The sequence below is a fragment of the Pinus tabuliformis genome, chromosome J, assembly GCF_031772625.1.
Source record: "Pinus tabuliformis cultivar Carrire ecotype Pingquan chromosome J, CPIR1, whole genome shotgun sequence".
Classification (NCBI taxonomy): domain Eukaryota; kingdom Viridiplantae; phylum Streptophyta; class Pinopsida; order Pinales; family Pinaceae; genus Pinus; species Pinus tabuliformis.
The window spans coordinates 1106868487-1106892460 of NC_142295.1; the positions used below are offsets into that span (position 1 = coordinate 1106868487).

The 23974-nt window shown below is 30.9% G+C and overlaps 1 pseudogene; it reads left to right on the forward strand.

Moving 5' to 3' along the window:
* The first annotated feature begins 20134 nt into the window (after positions 1–20134).
* Positions 20135–23974, forward strand: part of LOC149230923 (putative aconitate hydratase, cytoplasmic) — a 91786-nt pseudogene continuing 87946 nt past the window's right edge.

Genomic DNA, 23974 nt, shown 5'->3' on the forward strand with positions numbered 1-23974 from the left:
ATTTAAAATCAAGTGCAGGAATTGTTGGATAAGGGTCTCATATGAGAAAGATTAATTCTATGTGTTTTTCCAATAGTGTTAACTTCAAAGAACGATGATGGATGGAAAATGTGTACAAACTCTTGAGTAATCCACAAAATCACAATCAGTTACAAATTTTAATTACCTCATATTGATGATCTCATAGATTGTTTAAGTGGTGCCGTATATTTTTGAATTATATTTAAAAAGTGGATATCATCAAATAAGAATCAGAGAAGGTGACGAATGGAAAACCAAATTTAAAACTAATAATGTCTTATATGAATGGTTGGTAATCCCTTTCAGACTTACCAATGCTCCCAGTACCTTTATGAGGTTAATGAACTGGGTCTTAAAATAAGTCATTGGAAAAATTGTTATAGTTTATCTTGATGATATCCTAATTTAAGGTTAGTCAAAAGAAGAGCACTTAAGGCATCTTAAGATGGTTTTGAAGAAGTTACAAGAAAAATTGTTCATCAATTTAAAGAAATGTAGTTTCATGAAAAAATAATTATTGTACTTAGGTTTTATGATTTCAAAGGAAGGCTTAAAGATGGATCAGGAGAAAGTGAAGGCCATAATAAATTGGCCAACACCAAGAAACATTTTAGAGGTAAGAAATTTTTATGGATTGGAAAGTTTTTACAGAAAATTTATCAAGAATTTCAGTGGTATATGTCCTCCAATTGTAGAAAACATTAAATAAATAAATCAACCATTCCATTGGATAAAAGAAGCTAATAAAAGTTTCAAACAATTAAAGACAAATATTACAGAACAACCTATTTTAGCATTGCCAGATTTCAACAAGTTCTTTTAGGTTGAGACTGGCGCCAGTGGAACTACAATAGGAGCTATTCTAAGTCAAGAGGGAAGACCAGTTGCCTACTACAGTGAAAAGTGCAATGAAGGCAAGAAAAAATACTCTTCTTACGATAAAGAATTTTATGCCATGATATAAACTTAAAAAAAAATGGAGGCATTATCTTATGCCAAAGGAGTTCATCCTTTAGACAAATAATCATGCTTTACAATATATCAACAATCAGACAAAATTGAGTCAAAGACATGTTAAATGGATTGAATTCTTACAAAATTTTACATTTTTTATCAAGCATAAAAGTGGGTATTCAAATAAAGTAGCAGATGCACTAAGCAGGATCAACTTAATTCTGCAAGAATTCCAAGTGAATGTCTTAGGATTTGATGAGCTAAAAGATATGTATAAAGATGATCTAGATTTCAAAGAAGCTTATGCAGCTTGTGAAAATCCTGTAAGTAGAGATAGAACTCCATGGTTAGATTACATGATACAGGAGGGACTTCTAGTCAAAGGAAGACAATTATGCATTCCAAGATGTTCGATGAGAGAATATTTGCTAAAAACAAAACATAGTGGAGGCTTCGTAAGTCATTTTCGGCAAGATAAAACTATAGCACAATTAGAAACATTTTATTATTGGCCATGCATGCAAGCAGATGTAAGAATATTTGTTGAAAGTTGCATAATATGCCAATATGAAAAAGGAAGAAGTAAGAACATTGGACTGTATCAACCCTTACCAATGCCAAATCGGTCATGGGACTCTATAAGCATGGATTTTGTACTAGGGTCTCCCAAAAAACAAAGAGGAAGTGACTCAATATTTGTTTTTGTTTACAGAACCTCAAAAAGGTCACACTTTATAGACCGTAAAAAGAAAATGATGCAACTAATATAGAAAACCTGTTCTTCAAAGAAATAGTTAGATTGCATAGATTACCTACGAGTATTATTTTTATACACCAAGTTTGTGGTCCATTTCTGGAGAACTTTATGGAAAAAGTTAGGGACCAATCTCAAATTTAGTTCAACATATCATCCTCAGACTGGTGGTCAGACAAAGGTGGTAAATAGAAATCTTGGAAATATCTTAAGAATTTCGGTAAGTGAACATCCCAAACAATGGGATCGGGTACTTGCTAAGGCAGAATTTGGATATACCAACTCTCAGCACATGATTAGGTCCATTACAAATTGTTTATGGAATGCATCCAAGAGGAATTTATGAGTTAAGGAACCTTGGAAAACAAGAATTTAGGATTGCATATGGTGAAGATTTTGCATCCAGTATACAGGAAATGCAGGACTGAGTCAAGCAACAATTAGAATAAAGAAACAACAAGTATAAATGAAGAGAAGATTCGAAAAGAAGAAAATTTGGTTTTGAAGTTGGGGACTTAGTTATGGCACATTCAGAAAGAAAAGTTTCCTAAAGGGGAATATAATAAGTTAAAACTGAAAAATATCAGACCATGCAAAATTTTGAGGAAATTTTCCTCGAATGCTTATGAAATAGAACTACCCAAAGGCTTTGGCATCTCACCAATATTTAATGTTTCGGATCTATACCCCTTTAAGGAACTAGTAAATGATCCTACAGATGCACCTGTTAATGATAAAGTTCAGCGGGAGAAGCAGCTAGCTTCTTCAGCAAATTTTATTTTATAGTAATTAAAAGTATATATTTTAATTAACAATATTTCTATACACAATTTAAAGTTGGAAGCATATAGAATTTGTGAAAAGTAGTGAAATTTTATTACACTTTATATACAATTTTCTTTTTCCCATTGTTAGCACATAATGTTTTCTTAAGAGTTTATATATGCATTAGTTTTTAATTTATATGTGTATATGTAGATAAAATATATATCAATTTGGAAGTCAAAATATGTTTATTCAGTTAAAACGTAGTCATGATTTTTCAAAGGTGACTCCTAGTTTGGTTGATTGTTCATTTTAAATAGATTAGTTTTAATATTTCAAGAGATATGTATGTCTGTGCACTTCATTTACAGAATAGTTACATTGCAGCAAAACTATATTAGAATCTTGATGGTCACATGGGATATCTTTAATGCTAGACTCTATGTTTCTATTTCGAATTAGGATCAATGCAAGCTAGAGGACATACCGTTTTTTATATTTACATTAAATAAACACTATATTAGAATCTTGATTTGTCACTTAGGATTTCTTGAAGTCTAGATTCTTCGTTTTCATTTCAAACTAAGTTGATGCATGCTAGCGGATATATCTTTTTTGTTAAAAGTGAATTTGACAATATTCATTATGTGAAATACAATTGGAGAGATTTATGTTTAAACAACATGGAGTATAGCTAGAATAGGCCATACCATTATTACATTTTTGTTTTAAATTCAAATTGTGTAGGTGTGATTTTATCTAACTTATTATCTCTAAGTGTTATAATCATGTTTTCCACTTCACTATAGTTAGAGAAACCCAAGTTCAAATTACTTTAGTTGTTGGATAGAATGAATCTCCTTTGACTCTTGATTTTACTTCTATTCGTCTTACACAAGAATTATTCCATATTAAAAGGGTGAAAATACATAATTGAGTTATTTCTCATAATTATTTTGTCACAATTTTATAATGATGAGATAATGATTATTTCATAATTGAGAAAAATGTTCTATAGTTTATCATTCCCAAAGAGATCAACTTGACCCACTTGTGTGTGAGTTGGATAGGGGTCAATTATTGTATAAGTTTCCTAAATTCTCAAGCCCTTAGGTGTCTAGATAAATTCTCCCAGAGGAAAGAATGAATCTATATATCTCACCCTATCATGAGGAAAGGGGTGAGATCTAGGGAGCTTTGGAGACAAGGTTATTCTATCATTATAGTTGAGAGTATAATCTATAGGGGAAGTTAAGTAAACAAAGATGCAAGTTGGAGGAGAGGCTCCTCATGTGTGTGCGGTATATATTTACATGTACTTCATTTTGATTAATTCAAAAGCGATTCGATTCCTTTTATGTTGCTAGTGTTGATCATTTACACATGTTCTTTATATGGATATAATGTTGGTTCATAGATTATTATGGTCCTAATATGATCTTCCAAAAATGTATTTGTGGTTTTTTAATGTTGGATTTTATGTATGGGAGCTTGGATATCAAGTGGTGAAACAACCCTCAAGATGGATGCATCAACTAACCACTAAATTTCTCTTTGAAAGTATGACCATTCACCTCCTTTCTACATGCTATGATTATAGATCGCATGGTATAATGATTTCTTTTGAATATTATTGGAGTTTTTGGAACTTGCACACATATATGGTTTGGGGACCTTCAGGGAAAAGATCACAAAGAAAAAACTTCTTATGGATATGAATGCAGATATGTAAAAAGTTGTTTCTCCATGATCTTTTGCCTAAAGATCACCAGACCACATATGTGTGAAAGTGGAAAAAAATACAATAAGGCCCCAAATAAATCCTTTTGTCATACAATATCTAATCATAACATGTATAAAGGAGGTGAAGGTACGTACCTATCAAAGAGAAATATGGAGGTCAATTGATGCAACCATCTTGAGGGATATTTCACCACTTGATCGCCAAGATTTTGCACATAAAAATGAATATACAAACACCACAAATACCTTCATGTAAGATCATATTAGTATGATAATAATATATGAACTAGCATTATATCCATATAAAAACATGCATACATGGTTAATACTAACAACATAAAAGGAATGGAATCTCTTTTGTATTAATCGAAATGAAATACATGTAAACATATACCTCACACACATAAGGAGCCTCTCCTCCAACTGGAAACTTGGTTTCCTTAACCTCCCCTATAAACTATAATCTCAACTATAATGACACACAACCTTGTCTCCAAAGCTCCCTAGATCTTGCCCCTTTCGTCATGATAGGGTGAGATTATACAAGTTTATTATTTCCTCACGGAGAATGTATCTAGATGCCTAGGGGCTTGAGAAGTTAGGAAACTTCTACAATAATGGACCCCTATCCAACTCATACACAAGTGGGTCAAGTTGATTTCTTTGGGAATGATAAGTTCTAGAAACTTTTTCTCAATTATGAAATAATTATTATCTCGTAATTATAAAACAGTGACAAAATAATTATGAAAAATAACTCAATTATGTAATTTAATCATTTTAACATGGAATAGTTCCCTTGTAAGACCAATATAAGTAAAAGAAAGGGTGAAAGGGGATGCATTCTGGCCAGCAAATAAGGTAAGTTGAAGTTGTGTTTCTCTCACTATAGTAGAGTGGAGAATATGGTTATAACACTTAGGATAGACCATATTGAATATACATAAATGGGTTTTTACACATTAACAAATGTATAGATAATTATTTCATATATGCATACCTTGCATGATTATTATTTATATGATCCTATTTTCAGTTTTTTTTTTGGTTTGAGATTGATACTTTTTTAGTTTAATATAATGTTCTATATCTAAGTTTCTAGATGTTTTATAGTTGATATATATAGTGCATATTTAACAGAATTGTTTTTTTTTTTTCCATTTTTATAAATTTGTTTTGGTTAGGTTATAAGGATTATTTATGTAATAATATCAAATTGTTATACATTGAGTGATTGTTGGATGATGGTTGAGATAATCACATGGCCACTTCCTCTTAAATGAGAAATAATTAGGTCTAATAATCATTTGCATTCTCTACAATAAAGGTAAATTCTATTGTAATAATGAACTAGATTATTATTGGATATTTTCTTTGAGTTTCACTCATTCATTATGTTAATCTAGATATTATTAGTATTTGTATATCTTTTCTTAGTGAGGTTAGTATACAAATTTCTAATATTTTCTTTAAATCATTTAGTTATATTTAATAATAATTTTCAATCCCTATAGAGGAGGTAAATGATATTTTAATGATGAACTTGATGGATATTGAATATCTTTTTTAAGTTTTGTCATTTCATTCTATTAATCTAGATCTTATTCGTTTATGGTATGAGAGGAAGGTTATTATATAAGTTACTCATATTTTCATTAAAACATTGCATGTATGACTACTATGTGGATCTTTTTAATCCTTGAAATATTTGATGACTTGGAATTGTTGTATTATTTAACAAGAAAAAATATTCAACAAGCTAGAATTTTTGCATCATTCATCTAGTGAAAGAAGGAACCACTAAATGAGCCGGAATCATTGATTGACCTAACAATTTTGTATCATTTAAAAGAAGATATTGTGGTTGTTATTTATGTGTGTTGCATAATCATTATTAATATGTTTTGTAGGAAATTGCAAAGCCTCCAATTGTAGATCCTCTTTTCAAATTTAATGTAAAATTCCTCTATTTTTTTTGTTCCAAACAAGTTTGGATCCTCTTTAACTGGGATGGATGAAAAATAATTGAAAGAACAATCTCCTTCATTCATTGTCTTCTACTTTTTAGTAACCTATTGTTGTATTTCACAATTATATTGGGGGGGGGGCGGGGGGGGGTGTGGCGCTGAATCAATATAGTGACAATTTTGACTTATTTAATTACATTCAAACATCATAAAACAACAATATCATAAATTGAGCAAGTAACATAAGATATATGTGCAAACTCAATTTTTTTTTTAATATGAATGTTCTTGTGGGAACCAACCTACTCTCACATCAATTTGTAGGCACTAACCTATAAGGGACACTTATCCAATTTACTTATTTATAGGAACCAACCTATAGGATACCCCAATCCCCTCTGCTACTTTGTAGGAACCAACCTATAGGAGACATCAATCCCTTTTGTTTCTTTGTAGGAACCAACCTTAATGAAACACCAATTCCCTCTGTTACTTTGCAGGTACCAACTTACAAGAGACACCAATCCCCTCTATTGTTTTATATGCACATACTTATATGAGATATCAATCCCATTTTCAACAAGATTTGTAGGAACCAACCTACTGGAGACACCAATCAACATTATTGCAAATATTATTAGACACCAACCAACTTGATTTCTTATTCGCAATGCCTATTATTTTATTCTGCTTCACATATTCTACTTGTTGCTTCTTTCTTCACCAACTCTTTTAGTTCCTTTTGTGTTCACCGAGTCTACCTACTGCTTCTTCCTTCACCACATCTCCTTCTCCCAAAACTTTTTTATTTTGTCTTCTTTCCAAAAACACATTTCCACAACATGCAACATATTTAATTTTTAAAATATAGTTATGAAATTCCTACCACATGTAACTAGATATATCTTCTCTATCTCATCCAAATTTCATTGTCTAAAACATATCAAAAAGAAAGTTATAGAAAAATGACAACCAAAATGTTTGAAGCATGTTTCATGAGCATTCAAGGACACTAACTTCCTCAAATCATATCTCTTAAATTATAGTGAAACAAGGGATGAAATTTATACCACATGAACCTTGATATCGCTCCTTTGTCTCTTCCAAATTTCATATTTTGAAGCATCGTGGAAGGAAAGTTATAGACAAAAAATGAAGATGACATGTTTGAAGAAAAATTTAGGAGAATTCAAGGATCCTAACTTCCTTAGAGCATATCTCTGAAATTATAACAAACAAAGGTATGTAATTTGAACCACATGTATAGGATGATATTATATATATACCCTTTAAGTTTAATAGTCTGAAACTTCCCAGATTAAAATTTGTAGCAAAAATTCTAAGTTGACTTGTTTGATGACGATTTCAGAAGCATTCAAGAAGCCTAACTTCCTTAGACTATATCACTAAAATAACAATGAATCAAGTTCTAGAGTTATAACTATAGGTATATGAATATATTCTATCTGTATTATCCAAGTTTCATGTTCTAAAACATCCCAAAAGTAAATTTATAGTGAAAATTCCAAGTTGACCTATTTGAAAAGGATTTTAGGAGCATTCAAGAAGCCTAACATGCTTAGACCATATCTCTGAAATTACAGTGAATCAAGATCTGAAATGAGAATCACAGGTACATGAATATCTTCTATATGTATCCTCCAAGTTTCACATTCTTAAACATCCCATAAGAAAATTTATAATGAAAATTCCCAAATGACTTGTTCACCCGATAAATCAGATTTTTGCTTACACATTTAGACTCCAAGAATCACCCCAATGGTTATTCCTCAACTCCTCTTGTGACCTCAAATATGTTCCTTAATGGATTAGTGTTAAAATAAACTCATGTTAACTTTATTTATAGTGTTTATACATTCACTTATGGGGCTGACTTGTAAAACGGATTGGGTAGGCCTGCTTGTATGTTGGTTGGGTTATCTTGACAAAATATGTCATATCTCCTAATACCTATGGAATTATAGGGATTCCCATATACCCTCGAAAAGGTCTCAGAATAAGATTTCCAACCATATATCCTATGTTTCCATTTGAGCTAGGTAATTGGTGTAAATATGCATTCAAATATAGGGTATCCAAATGGGGCACTACTTGAGAACCAAAAACCTCGCGCATGTGGTACTTAATGTGAAAACCTTTAAATTATAGTGTTTCCAAAACTTTGAACCCATATCTAAGGTAATATTCTATTGGAGGGATATATCATTCCTTCAAACTAAAAAACTAATTATCGAGGATGATTGGAGGGATGATGAAGCACCTATGGTGACAATCATTAAGTTGCACAATGCAAGGGCTTCATTGATATTCTCAACCATTGGTGTTGATCTTCAAGGGTTTATTTTTTTAACATTTTATCTTCCTCTTCAAGACTAGAAAATGATTGTTAAAGAATATTCTTTAATTATTTTCTTACCAGTAGTTCAAAATAGTGAATGAAATGAATTGTATATAAATTAATTTTGAAATCTTGAAAATTGTAAAATTCTAAACCTTATCATGGAAATATCATTAGATAAATACCTTTCTCCACACATATAATGTAAAAAACCAAATGCATCTAATTATCAAATCCATGTGGGGAAGTGTAAAAGGGATTGAAACAACATTGAGGTATCTATTTAAATTACTAAATTGACAAATTACAAATGATGAATGAAAAGCCTCCATTGGCCTTACTCTCACAGTTTAGCGTTACATCATGTATATTTAGATAAATAATCCAAGGAACTTTGGGACACATTAAGGGAATTATTTGGAGCACAAGTGGTGAATTCCAAGTTTCCTTTGAAGCTAAAATTTTTCATTTTTAATATGTGAGCTGAAATCAATATATCTATTCACATAAACAAGCTAGGATCTTTATATTCAGGTTTCTGTGACCCATAATAAATTAAGCAAAGTCTTTCAGTTGAAATCACATAAGAGAAATTTTTGGTCGACTTATTTCGAACCAACAAGTGTGGTTCAAAATTTTTGCCCAACGCATTTCGAACCAACAATTGTGGTTCATGATGATGAACCACACTTGTTGGTTCGAAACATGTCGGCCAAAAATTTCTCTTTTGTGATTTATACCGAAATACTTTTCTTAAACTAGAATATATTTTAGGAAATATAAAATAGGTCAATGATATAGTAGATGAAGATAATGTCAAAGCCATTCTGTTAATTAGTCGACCATACAACAATGTTATTTTAAATTTAATCCAATTCTTTCTCAAAGTCTAAAATATATGATTTTGCACTCTGAGTTAAATAAAAGAGATCGATTCCATGAGATATAAAAGATGATACTTAATCTAAGATTCTACTTTAGAAACAATCATAACAAATCATCTAAAGATGTGTGAGAGAGAAAGAGAGAGAGAGAGAGATTACTAGAGAAAAATGGGTTACATAGTAATTAATTGTAAAATATGTTCCCATGACCTTCTAAATCAAAGCTTAAAGAATAAGAAAATATGCATCTTAGTAAAGATCCATCAGATATAAAAATGAAGAAAACTTTACTAAAGAACTCACATTTTAATAAGCCCTACACTTTGAAGATAGTGAGGGATGAAGTGAAAGAAAAATAGTTATTCAATAGTTGAAGATGCTTGTGGACAATAGAAAGTATACCACATTATGCTTATGAGAAATGCATGTGGGGATTGTTGTCCAGTAATCTAGGGGAGAACCAAGTTTTGGAAGTTCATCGACATATCATTACAAGGGTTACTAGACATTCCAAGCGCTAATGATGTCTAATGATAATAAAAAACTTAGATTACAACTAGGAGACTATATCTTTTCATGGAATAGGGATTAGCTTGAAATGGTAAGGTTGGTCGAGGAAGTGTTTTCAAATATGAAGCCTCCAAAGAATATTAGGTTTTGTTTTTAGTTGTGTGAGTGTGTGTTTTGTTTTAGTGAGTTTTTTTTTTACAATGGAATAAGACTTATGAGGGAGTGTTAGATTAAATGATTAATTGTAATAGGATCAAATTGTTATGCAATGAATTATTGTTGAATGATAGTTGATATAATCACTCAACCACTTCCTCTCCAATAAATAGTTAAATCTAATAGTCATTTTCAATCTCTATAAAAAAGGCGAACACGGTTGTAGTAATGAACTAGATTAATATTGGATATCTTCTTTGAGTTCCTCTCACTTCCTTATATTAATCTATATCTTTTATTTTATATATATATATATATATATTAATGATGTGTCTTTGAACCCAAGTGATCACTAAAAATTACCTTTTAGAGTTGGGAAGGAAGAGATAACTTAATTAATGGGACGATAAATAAATGATTTGATTAAAAAATTGGCTTAGGGTATATTATGTTTTAGGAATTAGAAATTAAATTTTAAAATTAAGGATAAATTAATATTATTTACAATACATTATCTTTAACTAAAATTGAGATTAATAAAGTAAAGCGAAATATTTTGATAAAAAAATATTCATTATAAATTAATAATAAGATGGATCATCCTAGTTTTTGGATTTGAAAATAAGAACAATTAATCTTCTAATCCATTTCCATTTCGTAGTGAAGACATATTTGACAACTTGATTGATATATTCTTATCTAATACACTACTATCAAACTCCCAAATTTTAATATTTTGGCATTACTCTCTCTAGCTCACCCATTAGTAAGTGGTTAATACCAAATTAATACTTGTTCAATTAAGAAAACCCAACTTAATAGTGAGTGAACTAAATGTCCTTAAACACTTGAAAAAAAACATAAATTTATTAAAATACGAGTTTGAGATATTTATATTAATATTACTAAACCGTTTAGCTTATCTAAAATTGAAGATAACCTAATATATTTTAGCTTCTCTTATACAAACGTTTATCGATTTCTATTAATTTTTTATTTTTTAAATTTGTTAAGAATTTATAATATTTAATGTCATTAATTATAATAATAAACTCTATTAAAAATATTTTAAATATTTCTTTCTATAATTTTCAATTATAAATTATATTATAAATTTTTAAAATATTATTTTTAATATTTCTACACAATATTTTTTTAATATACTTATTATAATCCCAATCCAAATTTATGAATATAAAAAAATAATAACTCAACCCTTAAATTAAAAGAAACTTTAAAAACAAGATATGCTGGAGAGCTTCTTAATATGGCCTCAGATAAACTCTAATCAAAGCCTTATTATTGTAACCTTAAGGAAATTGTTAAGGAAACTGGTTTTTTGGTAAGGAAAATGGTATTCACAATATGGGTTATCAAATTTTTTTTTTAATGTTCATCCTAAGAAGCCCTTTGACCCACGTATTTGTCAACGCTTTTCTTGTATATATTGTATTTGATGGTTAGGATAGTATTTTATTTTATATTTAAAAATTTAGATTGCAATTATAATTATTGGATTTTTTTTATTTAAAGGTATAAATAATATTTAAAAGTTACTTAATGGTAATATTAAGATGTTTTGGAAAATTAAAGTTGAAAAAAAATTTATTAAAAAAAATTAGGTTTGTATTAAGAATAATATTAAATTAGATATATTAATTATAAATATTATTGTTTGGAGAGGTCTTTTACTATTTAATATAGGGGAGATGTGTAGGGGTAATTTAAAAAGTTTGTCACTATTTTTAATATCTGAAAAAAATGTATATTGAAAAATAAAATGCCAGATTCACATGGTTTAATTAATATTCAAATTAAAACATATAAATATAAAATGTAAATGAATGTCAAATAATTTCACTTAAAAATGTCTATATCGGTCATCTTAATTTATAAAAGAAAATTTAACAAATAAAAATTAATAAATTGGATAAATATAGAGTACAAAAATATGCACTCTAAAAAAACCATAGGCAAAAACTAATAGATTAAATAAATATAAAGTACAAAGCCATCGACTATAACCAAACCATAGGTGATAACATTTTTCTCAAAAACTACTTTAACACAATCAATTCTTATGTGTTGTAATACTCACCTCTTTCCCATCTCTATGCCCATTTGGGCCTGTGAGAGTCTCTGTTGAGACTTTGACGCTTCTCTAGCTTGTAACCATGCCTGAGATTCCTATATTGCCTCAAGGAAAGTGAGGAACCCACTTATCGTCTTGGACGCCTCCCTACAGAGTCTCCAATTCAACATTAGAAATATTCGAATGAAATAGTGAGCATACGTTTGAGAGTAATTGGAACTGTCTTTTGGTTTGATGCGATTGTTGGAAGAAAGGAAAGGAATCCAAGAACTGACAGTCATAATAATAACAACAATGAAATTCATCAGATTTTACACCCGAGCATTGTCTCTCCAGGCCATCCAATCCATTTATTCCTAGCTAGAGTGTGCGACCTCACTTCTGGCCTACTAAAGGGTTGTTGCTCAGAGTGTTGGGGTTGGAACTAAACTGCCAACAACATCACATGAATATGAGTCTATCTATTTATTTGGTGGTGTTTTTTTAGCACATGTCAATAATACCACTGACAATCTTACAATTTCATAGCCTCCAATGCCTCTGAAACATAGTTTTCAAGCCAGGACTTGTCATCCATGTTAATTGTGGAGTTTTTAATTCAAAACTGCAAGTTGGAAATTTATTTTTGTTGGACATTTATTTTCTTAGAAATTTCATGTATATCAATTATTAAAGTTACCTTGACTCTAGTGGGCATGCTCGAGTCATAAACAAAACAAAGAGAAACTCATTATGTGATATTGGTCACATGAATGGAGTTTATGGTATAATGGTTATGTGTGTTGCTGTTGGTGCTCTTTCCTTCTTGCAGTGTTGTATGTGAGTAGCTCGTATGCTAGTTAGAACCCTAGTGAATGTTGGATTGTCTTTGTGTTATTACATTGCACTTGAAAAAACAATAAAACAATTACATGGAGTTGTGTTGGTTAAAAGTTGTTAAAACAATGTTGAATGATGAACTCCTTGCTCCTGCTCCTTGTTGCAATGAATTATGTTGCTCATATGCATTGATAACATTGAATATTGTGCGTTAAACTTAGTCTCCTCCAGGGTGTTGTTCACTATAGGTTGAACTCTTGTAATTCTCTCAAGTATCTCATTGAAATAGTCCCTTCTCTGCATTTATTAAATACATTGTTGTGCAAGCTAGAATTTCTTGATGGCCACTGTGGTATGTGTTGGTATGTCAAATGCACTGAAAACCATTGATTGAAGTCTGCAATGTGCACATTGGTGTTGAAATGGTTTCGAATTATGCACTATATATTTCCAAGCATTTAAACTATGTATATGTGTTGAACCATTATGTTGAAGCCTCTGAGTTGGGTTGAATAGTTTAATTATATGTACATTGGTTCGTGTATTAAGTTTCATTCAAGGCTATTGTGTGTGGTTGTTAATGTTATATGGTATATGACATGCGTTGGAGTTGATTCGTGCTCATGAGGCATTGCATTTATCATTGGAGTTTGGTTCTAGTAAACTGAAGGCAGAAGATCCAAGTTGATAAAACTCCTTGTGCATTTTCTAAATAAGCAGTTTCTTTAAGAAACAAGTTGCACGGCCTTCGATATTATGATGTGACCTAAAAGGACTGGATACCAATTATTTTTTTGTGGTCCAAGCTAAGAGTGGTCTTTATGTTCATGGTGACATTGTTTCCTGCTCTTTGAATTCTAGAGGAGTCTTCAAATAGTAATGGGATTATCCTTCTTTTGAGTGTATTTCCCTCTTATCATTGGGCACATTTAATTTTGAAGAATATTGCATTGCTAGCTATCTTCCTTTACAAGTACATTTTTGGTCATTTGTTGACTTGGGTTGTTTGAATAATGGCAAAAATTCATGGATTATTAGAGTTATTAAGTACTCTAATTATATGTATTGCTGACATCATAGTCAAAATCAACAAAACCACTCTTGCTAACATTCAAGTTTGTCTACAAAATGCACAAGAGAAGATTTATTTATTGCAACTTTAGTCACAACTACAACAAGATGAGATACAACAACGTAGTTATCTTTCTAAACTTATTTTAGTTTAGAACAATCCCCTTTATGATTATGAAGTTATCTCCCATAAGCTACTAGAAAGTGATCGAATCACTAAAGTTGAGGTTCATTCAGTATTTAGTTCAAGAGAGGATTTACATGCTTATGAAAAATTTCAGTCTGCACTTCCTAAGCCCATCATCATACCTCAATAAGAGCTTGTCAACAACAGGAACATAATCTGTCTTGGATATGACAAGAAGGCATCCTTTCATACTCTAGACTACTCTAAGCCTATTCAGTTTCATAGTGTTGGGTTTCATAAAAAAAAATCATCATCACCGATTCCTTCTCCTCACTCACAACAACAAATTGTCAAATGCCAACATTGTGACATAATTGGCCATGTTAAAGTTCATTTTTTTTTTATCTTCACCCTTGTAAGAATTTCGGTCAACACTCTCATCATTCAAACAAATTATTCAAAAGTAAGCCTCTTGCAAGAACAAAAAATTACCTTGGATGGATTTCTCCATGGCAATGGGCTTCAACGACCAAGAAGATATTTCACTCATACCACATGATTTGTTCTCGAATATTGAAAAGTATCACAATTGAGATCTCTTTATCTTCTCACCTTGTATCTAACAGGAGGGGAATTGATGGACATTCACGAGATTCAAAGATACATCAAGCGAGCTTGAGCCGCAACCTGAACCTGCTAGAGTTAGCCATACCCAAATTCAAAGTTTCCATGAACATACCTTTGGTTGATGGCCTTCCTTAAATCAACACAGGTTGAGACCTCCCTTTTCAGGTTGAAGTTTTTCGTTTCTCTACAGGTTGAGATCTCCCTTTTCTAGGTTGATGGTCTCCCTTTTTAGAACATTAGGGACACTTCCTCTAGTAGAATACTAACAACTTATTTCCATACTTGGAACTGCTTTGGGAACTACACTAAGAATTTTAGGTTGAGACCCCAATGGTCTCTCTTTTCAAAGCATTTGGGAGCACTTCCTCTAGCATAAGTCTTCAGCTTCTAGCTACATTTGTAAGAGTTCCAAGAACTACATTAAGCATTCTAGTGTTGGTGATAAATCCTTAAACCATCACTGGTTGAGACCTTAAGTTCTCCCACCTTACACCTTCGTTTGAGAGAGCACATTCAACCTATTTCTGTTATACATCTTTGCATTTTTATTATAGCTCTCTTCTTGAACTTGTATATACCCCTTTGGATTAAGGAAGGGGATGTTGGACACCTAATTCGCTAATGGTTGGTGTAGTGGATTGCGAACACTCATTGGAGTCTAAGATACCTTCGAATATGAAACCAATGATCATAAGGATGTATTATATGCATTATCTTTGTGAATAGAAATGTATTCAACATTATAACTTATCTGTTGTCCATTCCATGTGTGTGTTTAACAATCTAATTAATAGATGAAATGGTTCAATTTGAAGAATTTGTTTTGTCAACTTTATTCAAATTTCTAGTACAAATTTTAAAAAATCATATGTTTAAGTTGTTTAATTTGCAAAGATCAAGTGTCATGGGGGATTTTCAGGGTCCATAATATGTTTATGAATTCAAAAGTATATTTAAAACAAGAAGAAATCACAATCTTGCCAGAATTTGTATTGCGAAATTTGGGCCAAAATTTCATTTCGTCTATTAGTTAGATTACACCGAATTAAATTTAAGATAATAATCAAATTTTATTAATTTACAAGTTTACATTTTTACTATATATATATATATATATATAATTTTCAAAATTTGTAACATAAATTACTATTAATATATTATAATTTATATTAATTTATAAAAATAATATTTAGGAAACAAAACGCTAATACTTAAGTATATTTGAGACATGAAATAAGAACTATAAATTATATTATTTTTAAAACTAGCCTACACCCATCTTAACTCCAGATCTACCTAGTGTCGAGAAGGATCAAATCTCTTGAGATACAAACCTCTTTTAAAATGAAAAGAGATTTTATCCCTCTAGGCACTTGGTAGATACAAAATTAAGATGGATCTAAGTTGGTCTTATATACTTTGACATTTTTGAATTTTTAATATAACAACGAATACTATTTGTGTTTATTTTTTTCCAATATAAGATTATGATATATTTATGTAAATTAAGATTATAAGTTTTGAGATTCTTCGTATTAAGTTCTATCAATGTTTAATTTGGGAACAAAAACACTTTTTTTTCAATATTCCAAATTAAATCTATTTTCAACTTATATAAAATAAAATATAATTTAGGCTTTGGCCTCAGCTTAGTTTCAGCCAAAGCTTTGGAAATGTTTAACATCTTAGCAGTCAATATAGATCCATAAAATGCACTATGGAGTCTGAGATTGAAGGTAACCTTCTCTTCTTCGACGTTCTTGTCTCTATGAAAGTTGATGGTTCTTTTTCTTACCACTTGTTTCGTAAGAAAACGCACGCTAAACAATATCTTCATGTTGAATCCCATCACTATCTAGCCCAGAAGTTGGGTGTTATAAACACATTAGCTACGCGTGCTTTATAGGTTTCTAATGAGAGTCACCTAGAGGGTGAGAAAACACATCTTCTTAACGTCTTTAAGAAGAATGGCTATAATAGATCCCAGGGTATCAAAGTTTTTCTAAAGGTGAGCAAAGGTCAGAAGATTAATAAAGAACCTAGAGAAATGGTTTCCAGTGTTTAGCTCCCCTTTATACAAGGGAATACTCACAAGATTACTAGAATTATTAGGAAGCACGATGATTCTTCCACCTTCAGACCCCTGAACATGATTTGTAGCTCCCTTAGATCAGTTAAAGACCTGGTGGATCCTAGAAACATGAAGGTGTGTATTTGATCCCATGTTCCTATGGGACCCCCTATATTGGAGAAAACGGTTGTTCCATTAATCAAAGGATTCAAGAGCACGTGACTGACATAAAACATTGTAGGGCTCGCTACTCAGCTTTAGTTGAGCATGCGGAGAAGACAAAGCACCATAATTGCATGGAAGATTCCTAAGACATTGCTAAGATTGATCACTTCCATCACTGTAAGTTTAGGGAGGCCATTGAGATTGAAAATGTCTAAGACGCTAAAGAGGGATGATGGTTGGAAAATAAGTAGTTGTTGGATCCCCTCCACTTATTCTTTGGTTTCCTCTTGTATTTATCTTCTTTCTTCATTGGTTTCCTTTCTTTTCAACAATTTTCATCTCCCTTCTCTTGCTTTCTTTGCTCTATTCTTTTTTATGTTAAAGATTTTGTTTGGTCCCTCTCTTTAAACCTTTCTTAGTCTCGACTTTATTTTCCTTCCTTTCTTTAATAATTAATATTATTGGTATTAACAATAATTATGTTAATGATAATAATAATTATTATTATTCTATTAATTTATTGCAAAGATAATTTAATGGATTTTCATTTATTTGTTCTTAAAAAATTAATCTTAGATTATTTTTATAGCGTTTATTTCCCTTTTTACTCACCTAGATGTATTGATTTCAATTAATATTATTATTTTATTAATCATCTAATTATTGTTATTATAATTTTAAATTTAATTATTATAATTAATATTATATTGATTCTTTATTCTTTTATTTTTTAAATTAGTGAGCTAGGAATTAGTTTTTATTTTCACCTTTAATTTTTAATTTTAAAGATTTTAATCATTCTTTTTCTAGAATTTCTATTTCTATTTTTATTTTTATTTTTGTTAATTACTTTTATTTTTTTAGTAATTCCTTGTTTTTTTTTGTTATTTTCATTATTATTATTTATTTTGTTGATTATTTGGATTGAAGTGTTGTATCTCTATTATATTTATTAGCTCTCTAGTTCCAACTATCCATATATGTAAGAGTAAGTAGTTCAAAATGCATTGACATAAAATTTGATATGTACTTTCTCAGCAAAATATTTGTATAAATCATGAATCACAAAAGTGTGCATTTTCAACTTATTAACATAATAAAACTACTGAATTGAGGGTTTTGTGATCAATCTCAAGTTTTCTGAGACAATTTTTCTGTGATAATGACATCAAAATACATTTTTAGGAGTGTGGTTCATCGTCAGGACAAGATAAAGAAGCACATCGTGGTAACACATTATCGCATTAAATAGAGAGACTGGTCAATCAAGGCTAGAAAGAAACGATTACTTTTGACCAACTGAAGGCTATAATTGACTGGACTACAGCTAAATTTGACTGGACGAGAAGTTAGGGGAAATTAGTTAATTAATTAATTAATTAATTTGTTCGATTTAATTAATTATATTAATATAAATAAGATTAATAAATATTGGATAAAACGTTATTTTCATCAATATGTTAAACTAAATTTTAATTTTATATCTATATATATATATATATATATATATATATATATATATATATATATAATTTCAACTCATTAATATGAATACAAATTATAAAAAATGCTTAATTGAGATTATCTGTGAGGTTTTGGATTGATAATGAATGAGTGTATTATTGAAATACTCTTTGTAAAAACATAACTAACTTTATTCATATAACTAGTAAATGTTAATTAATATCATTGTGATTAAAAATGTATAATTGAGAATACCCGTGAGATTTTGGATTGATAATGAATGGGTGTATTATTGAAATGCTCTTTGTAAAAAAATAACCAACTTTATATTTATTTATATAATTAGTAAATGTTAATTAATATCATCTATCACAATGAATTCTAAAATAAATCTTCATAATTAAAAATCTTTTTAAATATATAATATTTAATTCTTATAATTAATAATAATATTATAATTTAATTAATTTTTATCATTGTGATTAAAAAAGTGTTTAATTGAGCCCACGGGGTTTTGGATTGATGGTGAATGGGTGCGCTGTTAAGGCACTCCTTACGATAGGTCACCGGTTCAAATCCCCGTGGGTACTTAGGTTAGTCTTAAACTAGAAAAAAAAAAAAAAAAAAGTGTTTAATTGAAATTACTTATGAGATTTTGGACTGATAATGAATGGGTGTATTATTGAAATACTCTTTGTAAAAAAATAACCAATCTTATATTTATTTATATAATTAGTAAATGTTAATTAATATTATCTATCACACTAAGTTCTAAAATAAATCCTCATAATTAGAAATCTTATTAAATATATAATATTTAACTCTTATAATTAATTTTATAATTAATAATAATAATTTAAAATAATATTATAATTTAATTAATTTTAAATTCTGAAAGGAAGTTCTTCCTTAGAAAGAAACTCCTCTCCTCTAAGGGAAGTTCTTCCCTGAGAAAGAACTTCCCTTTTTGCCATTGTGTACTGTCCATGGCATCCAATGCGTTAGACGATTAAAAAAAATTGACCCGTTAGATTATCATAGGTCGTGGGAATTGCTGCTTTGGAAGTTGGTTACAGGAAACATTATAGGCTGTGAGAATTGCTTCGTTGGAAGTTGGGAATCGCTGCTTTGGAAGTTGGTTACCATAACCATTCATGCCACTCTGTATCCTGCATCTTGAGAGACTGTAAAAAGGCGAGAAGAGATGTCTCCCCAGCTTGCTTAGGCATTGTTGAGTTTCCCATCATAACCGCCTTCGTAGATATGGCTTGCCCAGGGACAACTATATTCCTATTCCCTGGTTCCAAATTTTCCCAGCCCTTTCCTTTCCAATGGTGGTAGTGTAGGTGCTGCTACTGCACCCGTCTCGTGGTTCATTGTCCATTCTTTTGCATTGTATCATCTCCTGGTTCATTGCCCATTCTTTTGCGTTGTATAGAGTCAAGGGTGGGAAGCTCCAGCGGTTGTGGTCAAATAAGTCTGTGTGGCCTGTAAACAGAAAGGGGTAAACCATCCCATCATATGCAGTGAAAGTGGGAGAGCTCTGATTTCACACCATTCTATTCTAGTGTTTGATGTTGGGTCTATGCTTCACGAAAAGGACTCTGCAGCTGTGGCTGGAATGAAGCTGAAACCTTTGGTGGACGATTTTCCTGACAAATTAATGGGTGACGAATTAATGGGTGAGTATAAGTCAGTCATGGCTTATACTACCGTGGGGGATTGCCACAACAGCCAAATCTACCCAAAGCATATGAAAGCAAGCTACCTGGATTTGGTCAAAGAAGGGCGCCTGGGGCTTGAACAGTTGGCCACTGTAGACGGGATGTGTGATGTTACTATTATTGTGATATTCCCATGAGTAGTTGTGGATGTCAATTCACTGTCACGAGCATTAAGAGATTGATCAGGGGCGATCTCTTGATTCTCTTGTTTTTTCTGCAACTTCCACAAACAGGAACATTCCTCAAAGTGCCATTTTTGGTCCAGTCGCGTCTGCATGCCTTGCAGAAATAACGAGGATGTGATATTTGTAGAAACAGTGAGGGTGTTATAGAATGTAGTTGTAGTAACAAAATATGGTATTTGTAGATTCACATATTTTTCAAAACAGTGCTCATTGCTGCAGGCAAAATCCAGGAACTCAACAAGTTGTGGCGGCCTTGTTCGGAGCCTCTCCTCGTGTTTTTTCCTCTGTGCTCGCCAAAGCTTTCCAGATCGATGACAAGCCCATCCAAATTATCCCAAGCAAGTTCACATCCTGGTGATGTTGATCAGATTTAATAAATTCATTTTTTTTATTTCCTTTCAGTCGCTCAGTGAAATTGAAGTGGTATTTATGTATAGTTAAATAAAACCCAGCTCTAGACCTTATTATTTTCTGATTGTCAGAATAATAATACGAAGACAATATTTAATATATGTATCATCCTCGTCTATAATATCTCTATATAAATAAATAAAAAGTCAGTATTACACTGAGCGTGAAAAAATGTATCGGTGTTTGTTTGAATTGTTTGTATCAATTTTCAGTAGTTCAAGCAAAAGAAGATAAAGAATCAACATCCACCAATGTCACACAGAAAACCACATTCTTTATAAAAATAAATAAAAAAATTGAATGTCAAAACTACAGCAAGAATTTTGATACTATTACATAGATTACTAAAAAATTAAATAATTACATTGATAAAAAAAAACAAGTAATTATCTGGTTCCATTCGCAATTTTATATTACAAATATTAAAAATAATATTCTTATTAAGTAATCTGCATTTTTACTGAAAAGAGGGCTTGGGATTTTAGAATATATTTTGAATGAAATGTTTCTATCGGAGAAATGGCGTCACGATCTTTTTTATTACAGATATTTTAGTTTACCTTATTAAAAAAAAGGTTGTAATGAAAATTTTATAAAGTTGTCCCTATTTTATAAACGAGGACATGTATTATTTTTATTTGAATTATTACAGTTTTAAATCTTTTTATTAATTTTTTTAATATTTTGTTATTTTTAAATTAATAACGATGTTTACGTTTTTAAATTGGGAATTTGTGATGTGTGAACAAGAGGGCCTGATACAACTCTTTTCCTAGAAAGCCCTTTTGCAGAATCTTATATTTAGTAAATATGTCCATTTGTATGGTTGAGTAACTAAATTTGCAGCACATACTATATTTTAGAGTTTAATATTTTGAAAGTTTAAAATCAAAATTCTTATTTCAATCAAATGAATTTTGCAGGACGAAAATGCATTTTTTTCGCTGGTAATGCTTCTGCTTGGCTAAGAGCTCGTCTTCCTCGGACGTAAGGAAACAGGGTAACGGCCCAAGACCCAGAGGCATCTGGCAGGAGTGAAAGCCTGCTCCCTTACGGACCACCAGCGGGTTATTACAGGTGGCGTGGTTTTCCTTGATAACGGTGATGAGTCAAATCGACATTTGCGGATAGCAGCGAGAGATGGTTGTCCTCACTGTTGGTTTGACACCTGAGTTTGATAGGTTTTGCCACCTTCGGAAAAAAAAAAAAAAAAAATGCATGAGTAAGAATTAGTTGTTATTCTTTATATAAATATGTTCAATATAATTCTAGATTAAAGTTTGAAGTTTATATGATTTTAATTGAGTCTCTTTTAATAATGATCAAGTAATTTCACATAATTTCTTAGAACATTCTATAAAATATTTATGTTCTTTTGCACTTTTAATTTAATTGATTAATTAAAAGAAAATGTCATATGACATGTGTAATATTCATATGTTTTTATGGGCATGTGATATTGTTAAGCCATGGTATTGGTTAATGGTATTGTAACATAATCTATTTACATATTATAAATATTCACACAATATGAAATGTATCATAAAATTAGTGTTTTGATATTTATAAAAATTTACGGATCATTTTAAATAGCTTCCCTAATTAAGCCAATAAGCTTCCTCCTATTAGAAGTTGGCAAATTAATACTTTCTTAATTACCTTGATAGGCTCCAACATAATAACTGAAAAAGGGACGTTTGAAAACTGGATATTCGCAACATAAACATAGAAAAACATAAACATAGAAAAGGAACATAAACATAGAAAAGGGTTTATTCGCAACACAGAAAAGGGTTTACGTAGTAGTAAACTAGAACGCTGAACACACATGCAATGGAACGCTGAGAAATTGGAAGAAGCTTAGAGTGAATTATTTATTCCAAAATTATATATATAGCACGAAGCAGGGTTTCACAAGTGTAGATACAGATACCTGGGAGTAGCATTGAATAACTCTAACTCTTTAGAAACCCTGCAACAGAAATTCCATATACTTATCATGGCAGGCACTAGACAAGGCTCTTTTGCAGAATGCATTCTTTGATGATTATGGTGAGGCTGATATGAAACTTTCTAAGGTTGTGTAAGAATTAGTTGTTATTGCTTATATACATATGTCTAATACAAACAGGTTTGCAAATATGAATAATTTTCAATATTGTTTCAATAGTTTATAATTAATATAGACCTTTAGTATTTAGGGAATATTTTTTTTGTAACATCAAAATGAAATGATTCAAGTGAGCTTGTAAATTAAATTTATAAGCCAATATACTCTAGAAACCTATTTTAAAGTGAAAAGAAATCTTTCTCAACGCTTTAGAATATTATTTCATGGCTAGAGTAGAAATTTACCTAAGATGACCAACATTAAAAATCTATCGCGACGAGGAGTAACCTATTATCATAAAAACTGGTTTCAACTTTTATTTTTCCCACAAATTTTGTCAACATGGATATAAATAAGAGTCTTCTAGAGGCCATTCAACTCAATGCAAGTGATTTTGTGTGCACCTCCATTATGGAGGAATGTCAAAAGATACCAAGCCATAATAGGATTATCCATAAAAATTCATTAGATTTCAAACCATAACAATTAAGAAGAGGAAACTCCTCACAAAGATAGAAAAATGAGCCTTACAGAGTAAAAACTATATTTGCATTCGACCATAGTTACTATGTTCAAGCTCAAATTAAAATTCGAGTTCGATTTGATACATGAAATATTCGACTAGTCCATGCTTGATGGCATTAGATGGTTCATGGGCAATAGATGGCTCATTGGAGGAGAGGGAGGAATCTCACCCTGATGAAGCACTGCTACCACCATCACCATCACATGAAATTTTATGTACTGAGAACACGGTCAATGAAGTCCTACTCAAGTGTCCCAAGCTCTTCATCCCATCCTTGTAAGCTATTTCTGTCAATTCAATCATTCTAGCCATGAGTCCATGCTTGATGGCATTAAATGGTTCATGGGCAATAGATGGCTCATTGGAGGAGCGGGAGGAATCTCACCCTGATGAAGCACTGCTATCACCATCACCATCACATGAAATTTTATGTACCGAGAACACGGTCAGTGAAGTCCTACTCAAGTGT